The 11,904-nt window shown below is 38.9% G+C and overlaps 1 non-coding gene across 1 annotated transcript; it reads right to left on the bottom strand.

Annotated features, from left to right (window-relative positions):
• Positions 1-11,396: 11,396 nt before the first annotated feature.
• LOC130964142 (small nucleolar RNA R71) lies at positions 11,397-11,504 on the bottom strand. Its single transcript, XR_009080250.1, has one exon. It is a non-coding gene; the product is annotated as a small nucleolar RNA R71 (small nucleolar RNA).
• Positions 11,505-11,904: the final 400 nt, after the last annotated feature.

Raw genomic sequence — 11,904 nt, 5'->3', positions numbered from 1 at the left:
TTATGCCATGGTATTGAGCACCAAGTTCTTGGGGCCATTACTAGGGATTATTTGAGTTGTGAAAAGTAGTGATCACAATTTCGCACACCAGGATCCTGTGGGGTCCATAGATCCTGAGGTGTCAAGGATAATTCATCCCTGCACCAAGTGGCGAGCAAAAATGCTCCTACTACCAATCCTGGCGTTAAACACCGGGCTGGTGCCCATTTCTGGCGTTTAACGCCAGCTTGGTGCCCATTCTGGCGTTTAACGCCAGTGGTGCCCCTTTCTGGCGTTAACGCCCAGAATGGTGCAGACTGGGCGTTAACGCCCATTTGCTGCCCTTACTGGCGTTTAAACGCTAGCAAGGTTTTCCTCCAGGGTGTGCTATTTTTCTTTCTGTTTTTCATTCTGTTTCTGCTTTTTCAATTGAATTTGTGACTTCCCATGATCATCAACCTATAGAAAACATAAAATAACAAAGGAAAATAATAAATATAACATTGGGTTGCCTCCCAACAAGCGCTTCTTTAATGTCAGTAGCTTGATAGTGGGCTCTCATGGAGCCTCAAGATGTTCAGAGCAATGTTGGAACCTCCAACACCAAACTTAGAGTTTGAATGTGGGGGTTCAACCCAAACTTAGAAGTTGGTGGTGGCCTCCCAACACCAAACTTAGAGTTTGACTGGGGGCTCTGTTTGACTCTGTTTCGAGAGAAGCTCTTCATGCTTCCTCTCTATGGTTACAGAAGGAGAACCTTGAGTCTTATAGTTTTTGCACTGTCTGCAAGCCACGGAGCTTCCTGAATAGCAAACAATTGCTCATCCGGAAAGGTTTCAGAGATCTCAGTAGGAGGGAGGGATGCTCCTGCTACTGGTTCTATCCGGGACAGGTGATCAGCCACTTGATTGTCTGTTCCTTTTCTGTCTCTTATTTCTATATCAAACTCTTGCAGAAGCAACACCCATCTTATGAGCCTGGGTTTTGAATCCTGCTTTGTGAGTAGATATTTAAGAGCAGCATGGTCAGTGTACACAATCACTTTTGATCCTACTAAATAAGATCTGAACTTGTCAATGGCATAAACCACTGCAAGTAACTCCTTTTCTGTGGTTGTGTAGTTCTTCTGTGCATCATTTAGAATACGGCTGCCATAATAAATGACGTGCAGAAGCCTACCATGCCTTTGTCCCAGTACTGCACCAATAGCATAGTCACTGGCATCAAACATTAGTTCAAATGGTAATGTCCAGTCTGGTGCAGAGATGACTGGTGCTGTGACCAGCTTAGCTTTCAGAGTTTCAAACGCCTGCAGACACTCATTATCAAAAATAAATGGAGTGTCAGCAGCTAGCAGATTACTCAGAGGTTTGGCAATTTTTGAAAAATCCTTTATAAACCTTCTGTAGAATCCTGAATGCCCCAGAAGCTTCTGATTGCCTTAACATTGGTAGGTGGTGGTAATTTTTCAATTACTTCAACTTTAGCTTAATCCACCTCTATTCCTTTGTTTGAAATTTTATGCCCAAGAACAATTCCTTCAGTCACCATAAAGTGACATTTTTTCCCAGTTTAAAACTAGGTTGGTCTCTTGGCATCTTTTTCAGAACAAGTGCTAGATGGTTAAGGTAGGAGCTGAATGAGTCTCCAAATATTGAAAAGTCATCCATGAAGACTTCCAGAAATTTCTCTACCATATCTGAGAAGATAGAGAGCATGCACCTTTGAAAGGTCGCAGGTGCATTGCACAGACCAAAAGGCATCCTTCTGTAGGCAAATACTCCAGAAGGACATGTAAATGCTGTTTTCTCTTGGTCCTGAGGATCTACTGCAATTTGGTTGTAACCTGAGTAGCCGTCCAAAAAGCAGTAGTATTCATGATCTGCTAGTCTCTCTAGCATCTGGTCTATGAATGGTAAAGGAAAATGATCCTTTCTGGTGACTGTATTGAGCCTTCTATAGTCAATACACATGCGCCACCCTGTAACTGTTCTTGTAGGAACTAGTTCATTCTTTTCATTATGAACCACTGTCATGCCTCCCTTCTTAGGGACAACGTGGACAGGGCTCACCAGGGGCTATCAGAAATAGGATAAATAATCCCAGCCTCTAGTAACTTAGTGACCTCTTTCTGCACCACCCTCCTTCATGGCGGATTTAGCCGCCTTTGTGGTTGAACCACTGGCTTAGCATCATCCTCCAATAGGATCTTGCATGCATCTTGCTGGGCTAATGCCCTTAAGATCACTTATGGACCACCCAAGAGCTGTCTTGTGTGTCCTTAGCACTTGAATTAGTGCTTCTCTTCCTGTGGATTAGCGAGCTTATGATCACTGAAAAAGTGTCACCTTCTCCCAGAAATGCATATTTCAGGGATGGTGGTAGTGGATTAAGCTCTGGTTTAGGAGGCTTATCTTCTTCCTGAGGAATTTTCAGAATTTCTTTTATTTCCTTTAGTTCCTCCAGATCAGGCTGAACATCTTTAAAGATGTCATCTAGCTCTGATTCAAGACTTTCAGTCATATTGACCTCCTCCACCAAAGAGTCAATAGTATCAGTGCTCATGCAGTCATTTGATGTGTCTGGATGCTGCATAGCTTTGACAACATTCAACTTGAACTCATCCTCATTGACTCTCAGGGTTATTTCCCCCTTTTGTACATCAATGAGAGTTCGTCCAGTTGCTAGGAAAGGTCTTCCTAGAATGAGAGTTGCACTCTTGTGCTCCTCCATTTCCAGCACTACAAAGTCAGTTGGAAAGGCAAATGGCCCAACCTTGACAATCATGTCCTCAATTATGCCTGATGGATATTTAATGGAGCCATCAGCAAGTTGGAGGCATATCCGGGTTGGTTTGACTTCTTCAGTCAACCCAAGCTTTCTGATAGTGGATGCAGGTATTAGATTGATGCTTGCTCCAAGGTCACACAGGGCTGTCTTGGTGCAAGCTCCTTCAAATGTGCATGGTATCATAAAGCTTCCTGGATCTTGAAGCTTTTCTGGTAAGCTTTTCAGAATGACTGCACTGCATTCTTCAGTGAGAAATACTTTTTCAGTTTCTCTCTAATCCTTCTTATGACTTAAAATCTCTTTCATGAACTTAGCATAAGAAGGTATTTGCTCAAGTGCCTCTGCAAACGGAATCTTTATTTCAAGAGTCCTTAGGTAGTCTGTAAAGAGGGCAAATTGCTTATCCTGCTCCGCTTGGCGGAGTTTCTGAGGATAAGGCATCTTGGCTTTATATTCTTCAACCTTAGTTGCTGCAGGTTTATTCCTTACAGAAGTAGTTGGAGAAGCCTTTTTAGAGGGGTTACTATCAGTACTCTCAGGTGTCTGATTCCCTATTGGCATTTGAACGCCAGGATTGGGTGGAAAATGGGCGTTTAACGCCAACTTTTCCCCCTTTTCTGGCGTTTGAACGCCAGAACTGGGTAGGGAATGGGCGTTTAACGCCAGCTTTCCCCCTTTTCTGGCGTTTGAACGCCAAGAGTATTCCTCTCTGGGCTCTTACTGTCCTCAGAGGGATTTTGGATAGTGATGTGGCTATCCTCTGTCAATTGTTCCTTTACTGACTTTTTGCTACTTTGAGCGGTGTTATTCAGTGTCATCCCACTCCTCAGTTGAACTGCTTGGCATTCTTCTATTATCTGTTTAGATAGCTGCTGTTTTGCCTGATTCAACTGTGATTCCATGTTCTTGTTAGCAATTTTAGTCTCTTGGAGCATCTCTTTAAATTCTACTAACTGTTTTGTCATCAGGTGTAGTTGTTGAGTAAGCTCAACCATCTGTTCTTGAGGATTAGGATCAGTGGCTAATGCCATAACTTCTTCTTTTGTAGATGACTCATGGCTAGAGTACAAATGTTGATTTCTAGCAATAGTATCTATAAGCTCTTGAGCCTCTTCAATAGTCTTCCTCATATGTATAGATCCACCAGCTGAGTGGTCTAGAGACATCTGAGCTTTTTCTGTAAGCCCATAGTAAAAGATGTCCAACTACACCCACTCTGAAAACATTTCAGAGGGGCATTTTCTCAGCATACCTCTATACCTCTCCCAGGCATTATAAAGGGATTCATTATCCTCTTGTTTAAAGCCTTGGATGTCCAGCCTTAGCTGTGTCATCCTTTTTGGAGGGTAAAATTGATTCAGGAATTTGTCTGATAACTGTTTCCATGTCTTTATGCTTGCTGTAGGTTGATTATTCAACCACCTCTTAGCTTGATCTTTTACAGCAAATGGAAACAGTAATAGTCTGTAGACATCCTGATCCACCTCTTTATCACGTACTGTGTTAGCAATTTGTAAGAATTGTGCCAGAAACTCAGTAGGTTCTTCCTGTGGAAGACCGGAATACTGGCAATTTTGCTGCACTATGATAATGAGTTGAGGATTTAGCTCAAAGCTGCTTGCTTTAATGGGAGGTATACAGATGCTACTCCTATATGCAGCTGTAATGGGGTTAGCATATGACCCCAGAGTCCTTCTGGACTGCTCAATTCCACTTAGGTCCATGATGGAGAAAGGGAAATGATATAGATTGCAAGTAGATTATTTAATTTTTTATTTTTTTATTTTTTTTTAAAGTGACCGAAAAAATATAAAATAAAATAAATAAAGAATAAAATAAAATTTCGAAAATTAACAGAAAATAAGATCAAAGCAAATTGAAAACTGAATCAATTAGTTACTTAAAAAGATTTTGGAATTAGCAATTAAAAAGATATGATTGAGAATTATTTTGAAAAAGATATGATTGAGAAGATATGATTGCAAATAAAAATGATTGAAAAGATATGATTTGAAAATCTTTGACTAATTTAATGCAAAATTTCGAAAATTATGAGTAAAACAAGGAAGGATTTTTTTTTATTTTTAAATTTAATGAGGAAAGAGAAAAACAACAGAACGACACTAAACTTAGAAATTTTAGATCAAAACAAAGAGAACAAACAGAAAACTTTGAATGTCAAGATGAACACCAAGAATACTTTGAAGATCAAGATGAACACCAAGAACAAATTTTTGAAAAATTTTTAAGTGAATAAAAGCACAAAAGACACCAAACTTAAAATTTTTAGAAAATCAAACACAAATTTTCGAAAACTTAAAGGAAAACACAAAGAAGACACCAAACTTAAAATATAAAACAAACTCAAATAAAAGACTCTAAACCAACAAAAATAAAACAGTCCTAATCTAAGCAACAAGATAAACCGTCAGTTGTCCAAACTCGAACAATCCCTGGCAACGGCGCCAAACTTGGTGCACGAAATTGCAATCACACTTTGCAATCCCGCACAACTAACCAGCAAGTGCACTGGGTCGTCCAAGTAATACCTTACGTGAGTAAGGTCGATCCCACGGATATTGTCGGCTTGAAGCAAGCTATGGTTACCTTGTAACTCTTAGTCAGGATATCAAAGATTATCAGGATTGATTGTAAAAAGCAAAAGAACATAGAACGGGTACTTGAATTACAGTGATGGAGAATAGGTTGAGGTTTTGGAGATGCTCTGTCTTCTGAACCTCTGCTTTCCTACTGTCTTCTTCTTCAAACACGCAAGGCTCCTTCCATGGCAAGCTGTATGTAGGGTTTCACCGTTGTCAATGGCTACCTCCCATCCTCTCAGTGGAAATGTTCAACGCACCCTGTCATGGCACGGCTATCCAGCTGTCGGTTCTCGATCATGTCGGAATAGAATCCAGTGATTCTTTTGCGTCTGTCACTAACGCCCCACAATCGCGAGTTTGAAACTCGTCAAAGTCATTTAATCATTGAATCCTACTCAGAATACCACAGACAAGGTTTAGACCTTCCGGATTCTCTTGAATGCCGCCATCAATTCTAGCTTATACCACGAAGATTCTGATTAAGGAATCCAAGAGATATCTACTCAATCTAAGGTAGAACGGAGGTGGTTGTCAGGCACGCGTTCATAGTTGAGAATATGATGAGTGTCACGGATCATCACATTCATCCGGGTTAAGAACAAGTGATATCTTAGAACGGAAGCAAGCATGATTGAATAAGAAACAGTAGTAATTGCATTAATCCATCAAGACACAACAGAGCTCCTCACCCCCAACCATGGGGTTTAGAGACTCATGCTGTAAAAGGTACAATGAGAAACGTGTAAAGTGTCATGAGGTACAGATACAATGTCAAAAGATCCTATTAATAGTGAACTAGTAACCTAGGGTTTACAGAAATGAGTAAATGACAGAAAAATCCACTTCCGGGCCCACTTGGTGTGTGCTTGGGCTGAGCGATGAAGCATTTTCGTGTAGAGACTCTTCCTAGAGTTAAACGCCAGCTTTTGTGCCAGTTTGGGCGTTTAACTCCAATTTTTATGCCAGTTCCAGCGTTAAACGCTGGGAATTTTGAAGCTAATTTGCAACACGGGCAAAGTATGGACTATTATACATTGCTGGAAATCCCAGGATATCTACTTTCCAACGCCATTGAGAGCGCGCCAATTGGGCTTCTGTAGCTCCAGAAAATCCACTTCGAGTGCAGGGAGGTCAGAATCCAACAGCATCTGCAGTCCTTTGCAGCCTCTGAATCAGATTTTTGCTCAGGTCCCTCAATTTCAGCCAAAAAATACCTGAAATAACAGAAAAACACACAAACTCATAGTAAAGTCCAGAAAAGTGAATTTTAATTAAAAACTAATAAAAATATACTAAAAACTAACTAAATCATACTAAAAACAATGCCAAAAAGCGTATAAATTATCCGCTCATCAAGATCCCACTCATCATGAAATCCCTGAGATGCCTCAAGGGATGCACTTTCCTCCACAAAACCATTTGGAGCAAATCAACACCTCCCTAGGAGAATTGAGTTCCAACATGGGATAACTAAGGGTGGAGCACCAAGAACATTCCATCCTCCTCCATGAAATTAGAGAAGATCAAAGAATCATGAGAGAGGAGCAACAAAGGCAAGGAAGAGACATTGAGGAGCTCAAGCACTCCATAAGATCTTCAAGAGGAAGAACAAGCCGCCATCACTAAGGTGGACCCGTTCTTTAATCTCCTTGTTATTTATTTTTCTATTTTTTTCGAAAAATCATGCTTATGTTTATCTATGTTTGTGTCTTATGATCATTAGTGTCTTAGTGTCTATGCCTTAAAGTTATGAATGTCCTATGAATCCATCACCTTTCTTAAATGAAAAATGTTCTTAAATGAAAAAAAGAAGAATTGCATGAATTTTGAATTTTATAACAGATTAATTATTTTGATGTGGTGGCAATACTTTTGGTTTCTGAATGTATGCTTGAACAGTGCATATGTCTTTTGAATTTGTTGTTCATGAATGTTGGCTCTTTGAAAGAATGATGAAAAAGGAGACATGTTACTGAGGATCTAAAAAATCATAAAAATGATTCTTGAAGCAAGAAAAAGCAGTGAATACAAAAAATAAATAAATAAATAAATAAATAAAGTTGTGATCCAAGGCAAAAAGAGTGTGCTTAAGAACCCTGTACACATCTAATTGGGGACTCTAGCAAAGCTGAGTCACAATCTGAAAAAGGTTCACCCAATTATGTGTCTGTGGCATGTATGTATCCGGTGGTAATACTGGAAGACAGAGTGCTTTGGGCCACGGCCAAGACTCATAAAGTGGCTGTGTTCAAGAATCATCATACTTAACTAGGAGAATCAATAACACTATCTGGATTCTGAGTTCCTATAGAAGCCAATCATTCTGAATTTCAAAGGATAGAGTGAGATGCCAAAACTGTTCAGAGGCAAAAAGCTAAAAGCCCCGCTCATCTAATTAATACTGATCTTCATAGATGCTTTTGGAATTCATTGCATATTCTCTTCTTTTTATCTTATTTGATTCTCAGTTGCTTGGGGACAAGCAACAATTTAAGTTTGGTGTTGTGATGAGTGGATAATTTATACGCTTTTTGGCATTGTTTTTAGTATGTTTTTAGTATATTTTAGTTAGTTTTTATTATATTTTTATTAGTTTTAGTTAAAATTCACTTTTCTGGACTTTACTATAAGTTTGTGTATTTTTCTGTGATTTCAGGTATTTTCTGACTGAAATTGAGGGACTTGAGCAAAAATCTGATTCAGAGGCTGAAAAGGACTGCAGATGCTGTTGGATTCTGACCTCCCTGCACTCGAAGTGGATTTTCTAGAGCTACACATACCCAATTGGCGCGCTCTCAACTGCGTTGGAAAGTAGACATCCTGGGCTTTCCAAAAATGTATAATAGTTCATACTTTGCCCGAGATTTGATGGCCCAAAACGGTGTTCCAAATCAGCTCAAAACTGCCCGGCGTTAAACGCCGGAACTGGCACAAGAATGGGAGTTAAACGCCCAAATTGGCACAAAAGCTGGCGTTTAACTCCAAGAAAAGTCTCTACACATGAAAGCTTCAATGCTCAGCCCAAGCACACACCAAGTGGGCCCGGAAGTGGATTTTTATGTGATTTACTCATCTTTGTAAACCCTAGGCTACTAGTTTTCTACAAATAGGACCTTTCACTATTGTATTTTCATCTTTAGATCTTTGAATCTTTTGATCATGTTTTGGGGGCTGGCCTCACGGCCATGCCTAGACCTTGTTCTTATGTATTTTCAACGGCGGAGTTTCTACACACCATAGATTAAGGTGTGGAGCTCTGCTGTACCTCGAGTATTAATGCAATTACTATTGTTCTTCTATTCAATTTAGCTTATTCTTGTTTTAAGATATCACTTGTTCTTCAACTTGATGAATGTAATGATCCGTGACACTCATCATCATTCTCACCTATGAACGTGTGCCTGACAACCACCTCCGTTCTACCCTAGATTGAGTGGATATCTCTTGGATTCCTTAATCAGAATCTTCGTGGTATAAGCTAGAATTGATGGCGGCATTCAAGAGAATCCGAAAGGTCTAAACCTTGTCTGTGGTATTCTGAGTAGGATTCAAGGATTGAATGACTGTGACGAGCTTCAAACTCCTGAAGGCTGGGCGTTAGTGACAGACGCAAAAGAATCACTGGATTCTATTCCAACCTGATTGAGAACCAACAGATGATTAGCCGTGCTGTGAAAGAGTGCCATTGACAACGGTGATGCCCAACATACAGCTTGCCATGGAAAGGAGTAAGAAGGATTGGATGACGACAGTAGGAAAGCAGAGAGACGGAAGGGATAGAGCATCTCCATACGCTTATCTGAAATTCTCACCAATGAATTACATAAGTATCTCTATCTTTATTTTATGCTTTATTCATAAATCATCTATAACTATTTAAATCTGCCTGACTGAGATTTACAAGGTGACCATAGCTTGCTTCATACCAACAATCTTCGTGGGATCGACCTTTACTCGCGTAAGGTTTATTACTTGGACGACCCAGTGCATTTGTTAGTTAGTTGTGCGAAGTTGTGATAAAGAGTTGAGATTACAATTGAGCGTACCATGTTAATGGCACCATTGATGATCATAATTTCGTGCACCATGTTTTTGGCACTGTTGCCGGGGATTGTTGAGTTTGGACAACTAACGGTACATCTTGTTGCTCAGATTAGGTATTTTTTTCAGAGTTCTTAAGAATGAATTCTAAAGCTTTAGACAAACATTGCATGATTCTTGGAATTCTCATTAAGAATTTTGATATCTTTATTTTCTTTTCCACTTAATTTTCGAAAAAAAAACAAAAAAAATTACAAAATCATAAAAACCAAAAATATTGTATGCTTCTTGTTGAGTCTAGTGTCTCATTTTATGTTTGGTGTCAATTGCATGTTTCTGTTCTTCTGCGTTTTTCGAATTCATTCATGTGTCTTAATTGATCTTCAAGTTGTTCTTGATGATTTCCTTGTTCTGATCTTTAAATTCTCTTATTTTGTGTGTTTTGTTGTGTCTCATATGCATTCTCATTTTGTTAGTGTCAATAGTATACAAACTTCTAAGTTTGGTGTCTTGCATGCATTGTTTATTTGATCTTAGTCTCATTATTAAAAATCCAAAAAAATTTTAATTTGTGTCTTTTCAAGTCAATAATATAGAGAATTGAAGATTCGGAACATATAGTAGAGGAATTACACAGAAAAAGTTGGGCATTCAAAACGCCCAGTGAGGAAGGAAAACTGACGTTTAAACGCCAGCTAGGGCACCTGGCTGGGCGTTTAACGCCCAAAAGGGTAGTGTATTGGGTGTTAAACGCCAGAATGGATACCATTCTGGGCGTTTAACGCCAGGATGGCACAAGAGGGAAGATTCTTTTTAATTCAAATTTTTTTCAAGTTTTCAAAAATTTTCAAAATCAAATTTTTTTCAAATCAAATCTCTTCAATCATATATTTTCAAATTCAATTTCTTTCCATTTTAAAAAATAGTTGCTAACAATTAAAGATTTGATTCAACATTTCAAGTATGTTGCCTTTTCTGTTGAGAAAGGTTTAATGTCTGAATCATATCTTTCTTGTTAGGTAGGTCATTATTTTTTTAAAAAAATCAAATCTTTTTAAATTGTTTTTCAAATCATATATTCTCAATCACATCTTTTTAAAACCATATCTTTTCAATCATATCTTTTTGATTTCTAATTTCAAAATTTTTTTCAAAAATCACTTGATTTCTTTTTCCACTCTTAGTTTTCGAAAATCAATTAGTATTTTTCAAAATGTTTTTAAAATGTTTTTAATTTATTTTCGAAAATTTCTTCCCCTCTTCTCACATCCTTCTATTTATGGACTAACACTCCTCCTCAATGCACAATTCGAACTCCATCTTTCTTGATAAGTTCGAATTCTTCTACCTCTTCCTTCTATTTTTCTATTCCTCTAACACCTCAAGGAATCTCTATACTGTGACATAGAGGATTCCATATTTTCTTGTTCTCTTCTCTTTCATATGAGCAGGAGCAAAGACAAAAGCATTCTTGTTGAGGCTGACCCTAAACCTAAAAGGACCTTGAAGCAAAAGCTAAGAGAAGCTAAAGCACAACTCTCTGTAGAGGACCTAACAGAAATCTTCAAAGAAGAAGACATGGCAGCCGAAAACAACAACAATGCCAACAATGCAAGGAAGGTGCTGGGTGACTTTACTGTACCTACTCCCGACTTCTATGGGAGAAGCATCTCTATCCCTGCCATTGGAGCAAACAACTTTGAGCTTAAGCCTCAATTAGTTTCTCTAATGCAACAAAATTCCAAGTTCCATGGACTTCCATTAGAAGATCCTCATCAGTTTTTAGCTGAATTCTTCCAAATCTGTGACACTGTCAAGACTAATGGGGTTGACCCTGAGGTCTACAGACTTATGCTATTCCCTTTTGCTGTAAGAGACAGAGCTAGGATATGGTTGGACTCACAACCTAAAGAAAGCCTGAACTCTTGGGAAAAGCTAGTCAATGCCATCTTGGCAAAGTTCTTTCCGCCTCAAAAATTGAGTAAGCTTAGAGTGGATGTCCAAACCTTCAGACAGAAGGAAGGTGAATCCCTCTATGAAGCTTGGGAAAGATACAAACAATTGATCAGAAAGTGTCCCTCTGATATGCTTTCTGAATGGAGCATCATAGGTATCTTCTATGATGGTCTGTCTGAACTGTCCAAGATGTCATTGGATAGCTCTGCTGGAGGATCTCTTCATCTGAAGAAGATGCCTACAGAAGCTCAAGAACTCATTGAAATGGTTGCAAATAACCAATTCATGTACACTTCTGAAAGGAATCTTGTGAACAATGGGACGAATCAGAAGAAAAGAGTTCTTGAGATTGATACTCTGAATGCCATATTGGCACAGAACAAAATATTGACTCAACAAGTCAATATGATTTCTCAAAGTCTGTCTGTAATACAAGTTGTACCAGGCAGTACTAAGGATGCTTTATCTGAAGAAGAAGCTTATGATCCTGAGAACCCTTCAATGGAAGAGGTGAATTACATAGGAGAACCCTATG

This window comes from Arachis stenosperma, chromosome 2 (assembly GCF_014773155.1).
Source record: "Arachis stenosperma cultivar V10309 chromosome 2, arast.V10309.gnm1.PFL2, whole genome shotgun sequence".
Lineage (NCBI taxonomy): Eukaryota > Viridiplantae > Streptophyta > Magnoliopsida > Fabales > Fabaceae > Arachis > Arachis stenosperma.
This window is presented reverse-complemented; position numbering and strand designations above follow the sequence as displayed.